The sequence below is a fragment of the Lactuca saligna genome, chromosome 1, assembly GCF_052625555.1.
Source record: "Lactuca saligna cultivar CGN05327 chromosome 1, ASM5262555v1, whole genome shotgun sequence".
In the NCBI taxonomy this organism is placed as follows: domain Eukaryota; kingdom Viridiplantae; phylum Streptophyta; class Magnoliopsida; order Asterales; family Asteraceae; genus Lactuca; species Lactuca saligna.
The window spans coordinates 924,961-939,031 of record NC_136417.1 but is presented as its reverse complement, the minus strand read 5'-3'; positions in this window follow the sequence as shown (position 1 = coordinate 939,031).

The window sequence follows — 14,071 nt, the reverse complement described above, 5'->3', positions numbered from 1 at the left end:
TCCTCCTCTATAACCATCACATGATGATACCATGACCTCAGATCGATCTTAGAGAACCAATAAGCACTTTGAAATTGATCAAAGAGTTCGTCAATCTGACGAAGTGGATAATGGTTCTTTAACGTTAACTTGTTTAACTCCCGATAATCAATGCACGTCCACTGTAAACCATCCTTCTTCTTGAAAAACAATATCTGTGCTCCCCCACGAGAAACTGCTCGGTCTGATGAACTGCTTACTTAGCAGCTTCTGAAGCTGAGAGGATAACTCCTATATCTCATGTGGTGCCAAACAGTTTGGATCCTTGGCAATCGAAGCCGCACCTAGCACTAGGTCAATCCTGAACTCAACCTGCCTCTTGGGAGGCACACCGGGTAACTCCTCCAAAAACATATCAACAAACTCCCTGAGGACTAGCACATCTAAAACCAATGTTTGCTCCTCTATGTGTGTATCAACCACATAGGCGAGATAACCTATACATCATGTTGAATATACTACCGAGCCTTGTCCACCGAACAAAACCATGATCCAACCCTGGTATCCTCTCCATAGATGACCAGTTCTCTCCCCTTGGGGTTCGAACTACTACTTGTTGACCCTCGCAGTCAATCATAGCACCTGCTCAACGAATCCATACCCATTATCATGCATACATCCCCCATGGGCATGGGAATCAAATCAATCAGATAAGGCACTTTGAAAATCTCCAAGACACAATGAGGATACACTTTGGATGCAAAAATCCCATGTTCGTTGGCGATAGAAACCCGCAATGAACACTTTAACTCGCTAAGGGTCATATCAAAATCCCTACAAAAAGACTGGGCTATAAAGGACCGATTCACGCTCGATTCGAATAACATAAGAGTAGGAAAAAAATTCACTAAGAATGTACCTATTGGAAACATAAACATATGCATGCCATAAAATAATTGATAGAATGATAAATAGAAACATACCAGTAATAACGTCTGGCACCCTGACCTCCTCTATCGTGAGTTGAAAAGCACAACCTACAACCCTCGGGGGCTCCGCCCTATCCTTTCGCCCATCAGTGATCCTCAAAATAGATGGTGTTGGATCCTATGCTAGTCCTGCAGTGAGCAAAGGATAGTTGGCCTTAATATGGCCAACCTGCTCACAGTGATAACATATCCTGGTGGTCGGCACGAGGACCTGCTAGCACCAATCCTTGACATAAGGCTCATCCTTGCCACATTTGTGGCACCCAAAAGAAGACCGAGAAGAACCCTCATTAACCTTGTCGCACTTACCACAAGTGCAGTCCCTCTGACTCCCATATCTCACATCAATGGCCTTGAATTGCTTCGATGCAGGCTACGACTGCACCGGAGACTGCCTCGTCCCACTCGTCTGTGGCTCCAACTCAATCTCCCGCCTCCTAGAGGCTTCCTGTAACTCTACAAGTGTACCTTGATGCTTATTAGACACGAACTGGCAGATATCTGTCTTGAGCATGCTCAAGTATCAGGTCATCTAAGCTTGCTCAAAAGCAACAAACTCTGGAAAAAAACAATGCTCTCTAAGTAAACATCTTGGTGATCTCAGTCACCGACTCCGTCCCCTGTCTCAAATCCAAATACTCCTGGGCTAGTCTCGCCCTCTCAACCAATGGAACATATCTCATGTAGAACATCTCATAGAACTGCTCCTATGAAACAACAAACCCCTGCTCTGGAGTGTAAGATCTAGTAACCAACCTCCACCAATCCTTCGGTTCGAACCTGAGAAGGTTCAGGGCGCACTTGACATTTTGTTCACTTGGGCAAGAGCAAGTAAAAAAAAACTGTAACATCCATAAAGTACATGAAAATTTAAAACTTTTTCAAACATCCAAAAACCAATATTTATTACAAAATGTTTTCAAAATAGTTTCATATCAAAGTAACCCAAAAATCAAAATCATAAAATGCGAGGAGGTGCACGATCAAGCCTTCGCCTTCCCGTGATCATCCGAAGTACCTGAAACAAAATCCAAAACTGTAAGCCCGAATCTTAGTGAGTTTCCCCAAAATACCAACGCCATACAAACAGAACAATATCATACCAAACAACATGCATATAGAGTCTACAATATGAATGAACCCCCCGCCCCCCACCTGGCCTTCAGTCTGTCTTGTCTACTATCAGAACCTTCAACATGTCTAGTCCGCCCTCCCGGGCCTTCAGCCTATCTGGACCGTTCTCCGGGCCTTCGGCCTAACTGATACGCCCCGATGGGTTTGTAGTCTATCCGGACCGCCCTAGGTCTGTTGGCCTAGAGCGCAAAGCAGGATCGCCTCAACCCATCCCCAAACATACAATCAACACACACACATACACACATACACACACACACACATATATATATATATATATATATATATATATATATATATCAAACGCTAGCTAGCGTGTACAAACAGTCAAACCGATCTAACATATAATAATAGCATCATCTTATATATCAGGATACCGACCTAACAGGTCATTAAGAATATCATCATGTGATAACCAGTATAACAATCCAAAAAGGGCTGACATTAGTGCCTTCGACCCTATTAGTATAGTGAAGAAGACTCACCTCACAATGCTGAACTGAACTGAATACCCTCGGCTGTTGACTCACCAAAAATCCTGAACTATCACAATAAAACAAACACCGATCAATAATTGGAATATAACCCTCGACTAAGGGCCCAAACATTGAGTAATAGTCTATTCTATACTTTCCTTAAGTTGGGCCAAGGCCCAACTCCAATTTCTTAATCCAAAAGCCCAATCTATAAGGCCCATAATTGGCCCAATTTCCAAATTGAGCCCAACTCCCTAATTGGGCCTAATTTTAAGACCCGTTACCAAAATTCACCCCAAATACACATATTTAGAAATTCCATCAAGGCCCAAGTCAAATTGGCCCAAAGGTGGCTCAATACCGAAGCCCAAATCGTCAAAAGCCCATCAGAGGGTGTACTCCTCTGGTACGTTGGGCGTACTCCGCCTTGTGTTGACCACTATCGGGGTGGTTAAATTAGTACGCTGGGCACACAAAACTTACGCGTGGCGTACGCGAGTTTTACCAAAACATTAATAAGTGCTTAATGGCTTAAGCACTTGAGCCCAAATTCCAGATCCACGGACTAAACGAACCTCAGAACCATAAAGTCTCAAACTTTAAGACTTTATACGTCTAAAAAGTCCTTAATACATGATCTTAACCGATTATGACCCTTCTACTACATGCATGGGACACTTTTAGCCATTGGGACATCATTTTTATCATTTAGAACCCTTTCTAGGGCCTGAAAGGACAATTTAACATGTCCAAAACACATCATGCACAAGCTTGGGACTTTGTGGGACAAGAAAAGTGTCATAAAGCTATTAAGGCAAGATCTACATCTTACAATCATAAAGGTTGGAGCTTTTTACCTCATGGAGCTTCTAGAGAACAAGATAACTTCAGATCTTCAAGCTTGCCTTCCTTCTCTAACTCCTTGATGCAATACCTTCTTCTTTAACTACTCATAACACACAATTTTAGCTCACACACTCAAGATATGGGTTAGGGTTTAGGGAAAATGGCTCAAAGCTACGGAGGTTGACATGATAGAAGGTTATGAGATCATAAGGACACTTATATAGCACCCAAAACCTAAATATTAGGGTTTCCATATGATGTGAGTACACCCAGCATACTAGGGCGCTCCTAGTACGCTCAATGTACCTTATGTATGCTTAGCGTACTCTTCTTGATCCCAAAGTTGCATCTTTAGCCCTTAGGCTTCTCATGGCTTCACTCTTCCATCCCTAGGAACTACAAATGACAAAATAATAATAAAAGAGAGGGTTCAGAAATACCTCAAAATCTCAAGATGTTACAAAAACATCCCTAAACATCGGATAACCACCTCATAGCAATGATCATATTATGTACCTCATCGAACACTGGGGGCTTCGTATTGTTGAAGTACCGATACTGGAAAGCCCTCTCTCCATGAACCCTAACGGTCGCAATGGTCGTGGTAGCTGCAGCAATAACAACCATAGTAAGAGCAGCGTATTGACTGTTAAAGTACTCAATCATGGTGGTCTTGATAGAACCAAATAGCTTCGATATCTGTCTCAGGATAGCAATCACAACCTTAGAAGAAATCAATGACCTAATCTCATCATCAAATAACCCCAACCACCCAACTCCTGTCTCGAATCCCCCTATGACCACCATACTGAAAATAAACCAAAAAAATATCAGATGAAGCACATTTCATACCACACTTGGGGTTGTGACTTCCCTACTATACGTACAGGTCCTATGCTTACAGTAGTACATACCCATACTACCTTCCGCGCCTACCTGTATTTGTGTCAGAAGATCATCACAACGAACCTATCAGCACACACTACAATACACATAAATCCTATTCTCACTCCCTAAAGAAAGGCTAGACATTCCCCAAACCTACAACACTCATGTATGTTAATCATACATAACATTGGATCGTATAGACAGTCGAATACCTGATTCTACCCTAATCCCTTCATCAAACAAGAACATGAAATAAGGCTAAACCAAACATTTTTCAGGCTGTAAAAGCTTAGTTGTGTATAACTATGATGTATACACTAAGCAACTACTATAATGATGTAAATTCTATTCAAGAAATAATCTTTGGCTATCAGGCATCAATTATCAGGAAATTCTACCATGTAATTCCTGAAGATCCCTAACATATCACTAGCATGTTGTTCTAACATAACATAATATCAAATAACAGTGTGGGTAACTTGGGGTATACTTTCTTGCTCCAGCTGATCGTACACACCCCATCCTTCCTTATTTACTTTTGAAAACAATTTTGAAAATTAGTTCAAGAGCTCTATAATTCCCTTGTTTGAGTATGGATTCACATGAATGTTCATCTGATTCTCTCAAACCAAGTCTCTGATACCAACTTATAACACTCCAAAATTACAATAAATTTAAAAGTTTCAAAACCATCCATAAATCAATATTGTTTACAAAAAGAGTCATTGTTTCAAAGGCATTATTTCAAATAAGAGTTTTCCTAAGACCCGTAATCATAAAACAGGAAGTTGTGTATGATCATGCCTTTGCCTTCCCACGATCCTCTAAAGTACCTGAAACAATAAACTAAAACTATAAGACAAAGGTTAGTGAGGTCCCTCAAAGTACCAACACACCACATAACAAACTAGCATATTATATGAGCAGCCAGCCTGATTGGACCACCTTATAGGACCTACAACCTACTCTACCGCTCTACGAGCCTTCAACATGACTGGACAGCCTCACAAGGCCTATAACCTATCCAGACTGCTCCACAGGCCGCCGACCTGAATGGACCACCTCACATGGCCTACACCTATCCGGTCATCCCCGAGTGTCTTGGCCTATGGTACAAAGTAGGATCGCCTCAACCCAACACAACATATCCACATATACAACAAATAAACACAAACACAGAGCTAACAAATATAGATAATCATACGGATCTACTGACCAGCTACAAACTATCATATCACTATCCTGACCAGAATAAATAAATAATCTAGTGGGCGGGAATTAGTGCCTTCGACCCACAGGTACAGTGAGGAAAACTCACCTCTTAGTCTGAATGCAAGCTGAATAAATCTTGGTCACGAAAATCGACTCAACGATCACCTAACCAAAAGCAAGGACCTAATGTCAATTAATCAGCTCAAAATACCTAAAATACCCCTAGGTCAATTTTGTCAAAACCATGGTCAAAGGTCAAGGTCAACGGATCAATTCGGTCCACTCAGCTAAGTATGCTCCTGCATACTCAGCTCCTACAATGGGCGTACTCAGGCTTTGATTGGAGTCGGGCATTTGACTTCATACGCATGTCGTATGCTAGGTTACGCACGACGTACACATATACTCCCTTTTTCCTCAGTAAGAGATTAATGCATTAAGCTCTTACGTCTAAATTGCAGATCCAAGGCCAAAATACCACTAAGGATCATAAAGTTTCCAACTTTATGACTTTGCATGCCCATCAAGTGCTTAATACACAAAATCCCAAGTTCTTTACACCTTAAGACCTTCTAGAGCATGTATGGTGGAAAAACTAAGCATCAAGACCACATTTTTATGACTTAAGACCCCTCATTAGGCCTGGAAGGATGAATTATTCTATTAAGAGCATGTCATGCTCAATAATCATCATAGTTGGGACGAAAAATTCCCTAAATGAAGAAATTGCTAGATCTATAAGGTATAATGATCAAGCTATGAGCTTTTTACCTATTGGAGGTTGCTAGTAAGGAAATAATCTTAGATCTAAGTTTCTTCCAAGCTCCAAAGTCTTCCCACCACATTCTTCTTCTTTAAGGATACCACAAAACATAAAGATAAGTTCAAGATGCACTCTTCTCACTTAGGTTTAGCAAGATGGACATTTTCTCAGGTGGAGGCTAATGAGGGAATGAAAAATGAGGAGTTAATGATGATTATATATGGGTCAACCCTAAAAATTAGGGTTTGAAGATCCTTCACGTATGCCCGACGTAAGCAGTGTACGCATAGCGTACTAATGGTCGCGCGTATACACCCAACGTACTAAGCGTTGCCCTGGATTTATGAAATTGCCACTAAGGGACAAATTTGCAAACAAAACTCACTCTAAGGGATAAAATCATAAACCTTCATAATTAAGAGTTAATTTTGGAAATACCTCATTCTCGGGATGTTACATTTCTAATCCATCCTTAGTCGTCGATTGATCCATAGCTTTGTAACCCACCACACGAAATAGGAAACATGATGGTAATAAGGAGAGTGGGTCCAAACCCGGACCGGTAGACCCAGACCCGAAAACTTGGGAACCGGTTAACGGGATTTTGTAGGACCGGAAACCAGACCAGTATATATGAATCGGTTCTGGGTAAGGTACCGGGTAAAGTCGTTCTAGAACCAGAAAACGCTAGAAATTCTGAAATTTTGGTAATTACTTAGTGGTTGAACTTCAAAAATTTTCAACTTTGATATCACAACTTCGGGAGATTGTAAGTCATTGCCTATTAAAACAAAAATGACAAAACTATAGTCTAAAATCATGTAAAAACTCTAAACTACATGTTGCAAAAACCTCATGATAATCTGACTTCAAACAAATTAGATATGCATTTTTAAAATTTCACAAAAATATACAAATAAAGCTGAAAAACAGAAAATTCACACCATTGATATCCTAATTTTGGGGTACTGTAAGTCAATGAATATGAAAACAAAAATGACAAAATTATAGTTTAAAATCATGTATAAACTCTAAACAACACGTTGCAAAAAACCTCATGGTAATCTGACTTCAAACGATTTAGATATGTATTTTTAAAATTTCACAAAACATAAAAATAAAGTTGAAAGATAGAAAATGCACAACATTGATATCCCGACTTTAGGGGACTGTAAGCCAATAAATATGAAACTGAAAATGATAAAATTATAGTCTAAAATCATTTACAAACTCTAAAGTACACGTTGCAAAAAATCTCATGATAATCAGACTTCAAACGAATTAGATATGCATTTTTAAAATTCCACAAAATATGAAAATAAAGTTGAAAAACAGAAAATATCTTTGATATCCCAACCTTGGGGGACTGTAAGTTAATAAATACTAACTCAAAAATGGAAAAATTATAGTCTAAAATCATGTACAAACTATAAACTACACCCTGGAAGAAACCTCATGCCAATCTGACTTCAAACGAATAATATATTCATGTTTTAAATTTTTTATAAAAACCCGCTCCGACCCCTAAAACCGGTACCAGTTCCTAACACAGTTCCGATTCTTAAAACCAGTTTACTCGAACCCGAGGACCCGAAACAAAGATTACCTGGAACCAGATAAAGCCATTCTTTAAACCCGGAACCCAGATTGTTTCTACATATTCCGTTTCTAACGGTTCCGGTTCGGGTCCGATTCTGGTTTCGATCCGGTTTTCTGATTCAAAATCTCAACCCTACATGATGGTTTACTGTTCTGGTTTTGTTTTTCTGCTTAGATTCTCCATGTGGGCTCTTTATTAGATTTTAAACAGGAGAACTTCCTCTTTTCCCGATCACTGGCGGATCTACATTGGATCCCGGGGTATCCCGGGATGCCCCTCAAAAAAAATTTAGTAGTATAAATTTTTCCGAATTTTTTTGTTTATTTTGCATTCCTTAATATAAATGTGTTTTGCAAAAAAATAACAAAAGCTCTAGTTGGTTCAGTTGGTTATGACGACATGGTGTTTTTCCGGAGGTTGGAAGTTCGAATCTTGGGCTTGACATATGTTAATTTTTTTGTTTATCAGTTTCTATCCTATATCCCTTCAACTTGTTTCGTATTTCTTATAATTCTAAAATTGTCCCACATCAGTCATCAAATGAAACATAGCCCCTATACATCTGTTATATAAGCAACACAAGATTTTCAATTCTCAACAAGTTAAACCTTTGAATGGGTTTGGGTTTAAATCCGAAACTGAGTTTGGAAAACTGAAAAACCGAGAAACCGAACCCATTGGTTCGAGATACCCCTTTACGTTGACCCTGGTTCCGCCACTGCTCCCGATGTTACTTTCTAACACAAGGCTTTTGGTTTGTTCACCACACGATTCAAGTTACTTTGACTAGAAAAAACAGATGACATGTCTTTGGGAAAAGACCAGATTCCCACATGTTTTTCAGAGAAAAAGAAGAAAGGTTTTCTGAGGTCATTTTTTTGCACATGATCTATTGCAAGTTTTGACAATTGAAACACAACAAAAAAAGGTTGCAAGTCTTTTGTCTCCACACAACAGAAAGACAGAAGACAAATTGAAGGTCTTCATAGGGTTAGCAAACAGAGAAAGATGTTGCTATGAAAAACCAAAAAAATAAGATGACAGTTGTTGTCACACAGCTCCTTCAGCACATGGGAACCTTTTTTTCTCTGATTTTGCTTGTTGCAGATTCTGATGTTGCAGGCTTTGATAACAATTAAAAGCATACATAAATTAACAAGAAAAGAGAATAGTATGTTGCATAAACTCGCGCACATTTATTATTCAAGAAACTAGCTCAAAACTCCAATACAACTGATTACAGGAACCTAATGAGAATCTGTATATATACTGATCAAAACACATCAGAATATATCTAGGAAACCAAATGGTAATCAATAAAACTTTCATTAAAATGCATTTATTATTGCTCATGGAAATACTATGAATCCTTGGATGATATTTCAAGACTCGAACAACACTCCAAGTAATCTATAATTTGGATCAAACTAGAGCAAGTTATTAGCCACATCTGTTCTCAAATCATTCAACAATATAGTATTCTAAATATAAAAAATTTCACTTACATAAAAATATAATTTTGTGAATTCTAGTGCATTTTACATTAATAATTGTTATAGATAGAAAAAAAATCGTACTTTGAGGTATATCTAACGTACCTTTCACACGAATTATTATAAATAAAATAGTAGGGCATATTTTGAAAATAAAATAATATAATAATTTTGGGCGCAATTTTTATGTCCTTCTCACGATACGTGTACCCCATCCATTTCACAAATAAATTAAGCTTTCAATTATTATAAACAATTTTACTTTATTTACAAAGTGACATTTAGTGATTTACATGTCACAAATATTTTAAATTTTCTTTTAAAAATAAATTACGCAAAAAAGAAAAGAAAAAAAAAACAAGAGACTGGTTTCGTAGTCATTGAATTGGACGAATTAGAAACTAGGTTACATTGGATTATAAAACAAATTTGGTTGGACTATGAATTATCATATTACATTGTTCAATCTATTGTTTAATGTTCTGCTAGATTTAAAATCTTGATCCATCATACATATTAATTATTAAAATTGTTGGATAAGCATTCGCTGAGGTAGTCCACAAGAATATCATTTCCAACAATCATGCATACATCAAAGTAAGTTTTGTTTTGAGCATTAATTCATTTTCATCAAGTAGTCGAATAAAATCAATGATTTCTGTCTTAAAGCATACGAGCCCTGATTCTGTTAGTTATGTTAGTTATATGCAGATGAATAACACATGATAATTGAAAATGAATTATAATGTATGTTATCTATCTTAATATAATTTTTAAACCAAAAAATAATTGATTTTGTTCAACTATATAAAAGATATACATTACATAATTGTATAGGTAATCGATGACAAAAAATAGAACACTTAAAGTAGAGCGGTATAATGACATGATTGTATAGGCAACTGATTACAACAAAAAAATAGATACTTGACATAATTTACAGGTCATTTGACAAGTTTCCAAACTTAACATACAAAAAAAGGGGGGCATTTATGCAAATAAACAAAAAGGTGAAGCCTTTAGGGCATTCACGGTTTTTCAAGGACCAAAGAGTCATTTTTATATAAAAATGGGTCTTAAGGATATTTATGGTTTTAAAAGGGCCAAAAGTGTTAATTTTCACAAAATTGGCTTAAAATTGCGCCTTCACGGTTTCATGGGCTAAATTTGTAAATTTTTAACTTTGGTGGGTTAAGTTTTCATTTTAAACAAATTTGAGCCAAAAATGTAATTTTTCAGTTATATGGGTTAAAAATATAAATCTTATTAAACTTGGGCCGAAAGGGTTATATTTTTATACATTTGGGTCCCAAATGTAAATTCTCTTCAAATTGGGCCAAAAATGTACTTCTAACAAAAATTGGGCTAAAACGTTATTTTATTTAAAAAAAAAAACCCTTAAATGTGAACTTTTGGTCTTCATGGACCTAAAGTGTCATTTTTACCAAAATGAGCCTTAATTGTAAATTTTCGGTTTTATGGACCAAAAATGTCATTATTACAAAAAGTGGGTCTTTTAAGTCATTTTGGTAAACATTTGAGTTTAAATAACCAACAAAATAACAAACGGACTAAATATGTCAATTAAACTCTTAATTGAGCCTTTGTGGTCCATTTACATGCTTATTGGGTCTGCGATATATATATATATATATATATATATATATATATATATATATATATATATATATATATATATATATATATATATATATATATATATATATATATATATTACATGTTTATTGAGTCTTTGTGATCCAATGTTTATTGGGTCTAAAATATACATTACATGTTATTTGAGCCTTTGTGGCCTATTTACATGCTTGCTGTGCTCAGTAGACTTAACACATACACGGAAACATTATTCGCTGCGTTACCTAGTGTAATACAATATTCGCGTAAACTCAGTTAAGGCTCTTGTGAGACATTTCATTCACTCGTAGCTATCTAGTGTACAACCGTAAGCCTGTAGTTATAACCAGAGTCTCCTGGAGGGAGAGCGAGAGTTTGTGTATAGATATCTATACGGGGTTGACCCCCCCCCCCCCCACACACACACACACACAGACACACCTAAGTTGTTCGCTACAGTTAGACTAGGCCAGTCTAGGGTGACAAACCTTACCTTAAACAAGTCGGCACCTAAAAAACGTCAAGACATGCGAATCAATCATTATCAAGTATGGTTATATCGACTCACATAGAGATTAACTCCACTCTAAAATTTACGGAATACATATACAGTTTTGATTATACAAAAACATACCTACATGCACTAGAATCTGGTCTTAAGGTTTTAACACCACAACACTTTTATAAACAGAAAATATCGAATTTTCAGGGAAAAACATATAATTATACAGTAGCTTTTACTTACAACAGAAAATATAGAATTTTCTGGAATACTCTTTTTATATTTTTTCAAAACAGAAACACACATGCTATACACAAGATTTGACACAAAACTTTCAAACCATTTTATAGAAAATATCGGATTTTCTAGTGTTTACAAAGTGATACAAGACTTTTCTTACAACATGCTTATGAACTCACCAAACTTATATATGTTGACGTTTTCAAAATAACTTGTATTCTCATGAAATCGTTAAGCAGGTGGACATCAAGAACGTGTGGATCATTGTTGCAATTTATCGCTATCATACACTTTATATTTTTGGGATTTAACTTTTATAAACAAGTATAATGATGTAAACCGAGGACTGTTGTAATATTCTATGTGTGATGATGATGTTGTCTCGTATCAATGATGTACAATGTGATGATATTACAAGATGAAGTCACCCAACCCCCGGATGTTTCCGTTGTTTCTTCAGTTCGAGGGTGTGACACTTTGAATTTAAGACTTCGTTTTCATGGAATTGCTCTCCGTTGAATGCTTTGTAATGCATGTTGCCAAGTCTCTGTGAATTTTGTGCATATTCATTACAAGAGGATCATTGCATATAAGTTTAGAATCTAACAAATTATAGTAAATGTTAAGAATTAGAAACTCTTACATTTACGGTAATGATTTGGAATTGTGAAATAAGCATCATTGAAATGTTGTCAATTGATCTATTTCACAAAGTAAGGATCATAGATAAATATAGTGTGCATGCTTGGAGCATGGGACAACTATTGTTTTAATTCAAGTATTAAGTTGATTATTCGAAACATTATACAATGAATAATGAGTAATCAATATGGCACTCAAAAGTTTTGGGGCCATATAGGATTAGTATTATTCTTGTGTTTCACTTTTCATGTTTTGACTTCCCGATTAACTAGGTTATTCAAACCATCCACAATCGATCATACTATGGAAGTGAGTATTGAGGCAAGACTGTCATGAATGGGTCTATAGTTTGTCTAGGTGTTTTAGACATAGCACAAGTTTGTTGCAGTGTTCATGAGTGCTCCTGGAATAATATTCGAGTATTGGATTCAACCCAGGCTTATCTGAATCACTTCATGGATTTTATCACGAGTGATTATGAGATGATAATATTTTATATTCTTGAAACCAAGACATGTGAGTTGTAGTTTACAAATCAGTTGCACATTGATGTATGCAAACGCACCAATATCTTGGTGTTATAAAACATATTGTTGTGTGTGATTTTATGAGTAAGTACAAGCAAGCATTTGAGTAAAAGTTTATCCGTTCTTTTTACCCAATTTGGGATAAAAGCGATATATGTGGGCCGCTCGATGATTTAGTGATGACAAATCTAAGTGCTTGGCCAAGTCTGGACTGATTTGATTTGCTCAATTAGTCAGTCGTCATAAATTGGAAATCGGGAAACAACAGATAGACAGAGAGAATGATTATAATCTAGGTCTCATGTCGGAAAATATTGGAAATCTTATGGGATTCCAATTAAAAGTCAACTAGTGAATTTTTAGTGAAAAATATAAAATTTGAAATAAGTACAATTTTATTATTTAATATTGTAGAGAATCTTGTTAGAAATATTTAGGCGAAAACCTCGTCGAAATCCGAGTTATAACGAAGAAGTTATGACCAATCGAAGATCCGTGACAAAACCGACAAACACTATTTCGCGTAAAAAGTGAGTTTTTCGATAAACTACTTTTTAGCCTTAGTGATCTAAGTGAAAGTTGTAGAACTCGTGAAAATAATAAACTTTCATATAAAGAACTTTTAAATCTGACTTCATATGAGGAAGTTATGATTTTTCTAAGTTTTGGAATAACAGTAGACAACTAAAAATTCGAAATAAAGATCGAGCAATATTTAGCTGACATAACCTAAAGGAGAATCTAAAGTCCCGTCAATAGTAGTACAACAGTAAAAAGACAAACGGAAACGGACGTCAGATGAAGAAGTTATGGTTTTTTAACAGATTTACCAGTCCGATCTGTTAAAAATAATAATATTAAAAATAAAGTCAAAATTAGCCAATGAAGTCTAAACAAAAGTTGTAGAGCATAATCTTACCTATGCGTGCATATAAAGAACGTCAAAAACGGAGTTCGTATGCGAAAGTTATGGATTTTAGAAGTTTTTGGCACAAAAATCGAGAATAATTGTGAAATCCGAGAAAAATCGCATGGCCCGAGTTCGGCCAGGTCACCCTCGCTCCTCGCGCGACCCGTATCCGATGCGAGCCACGTCAGGCGCACCCCGTTTCCGACGATGATGAGTTGTGTTGCCGAGATCCGAC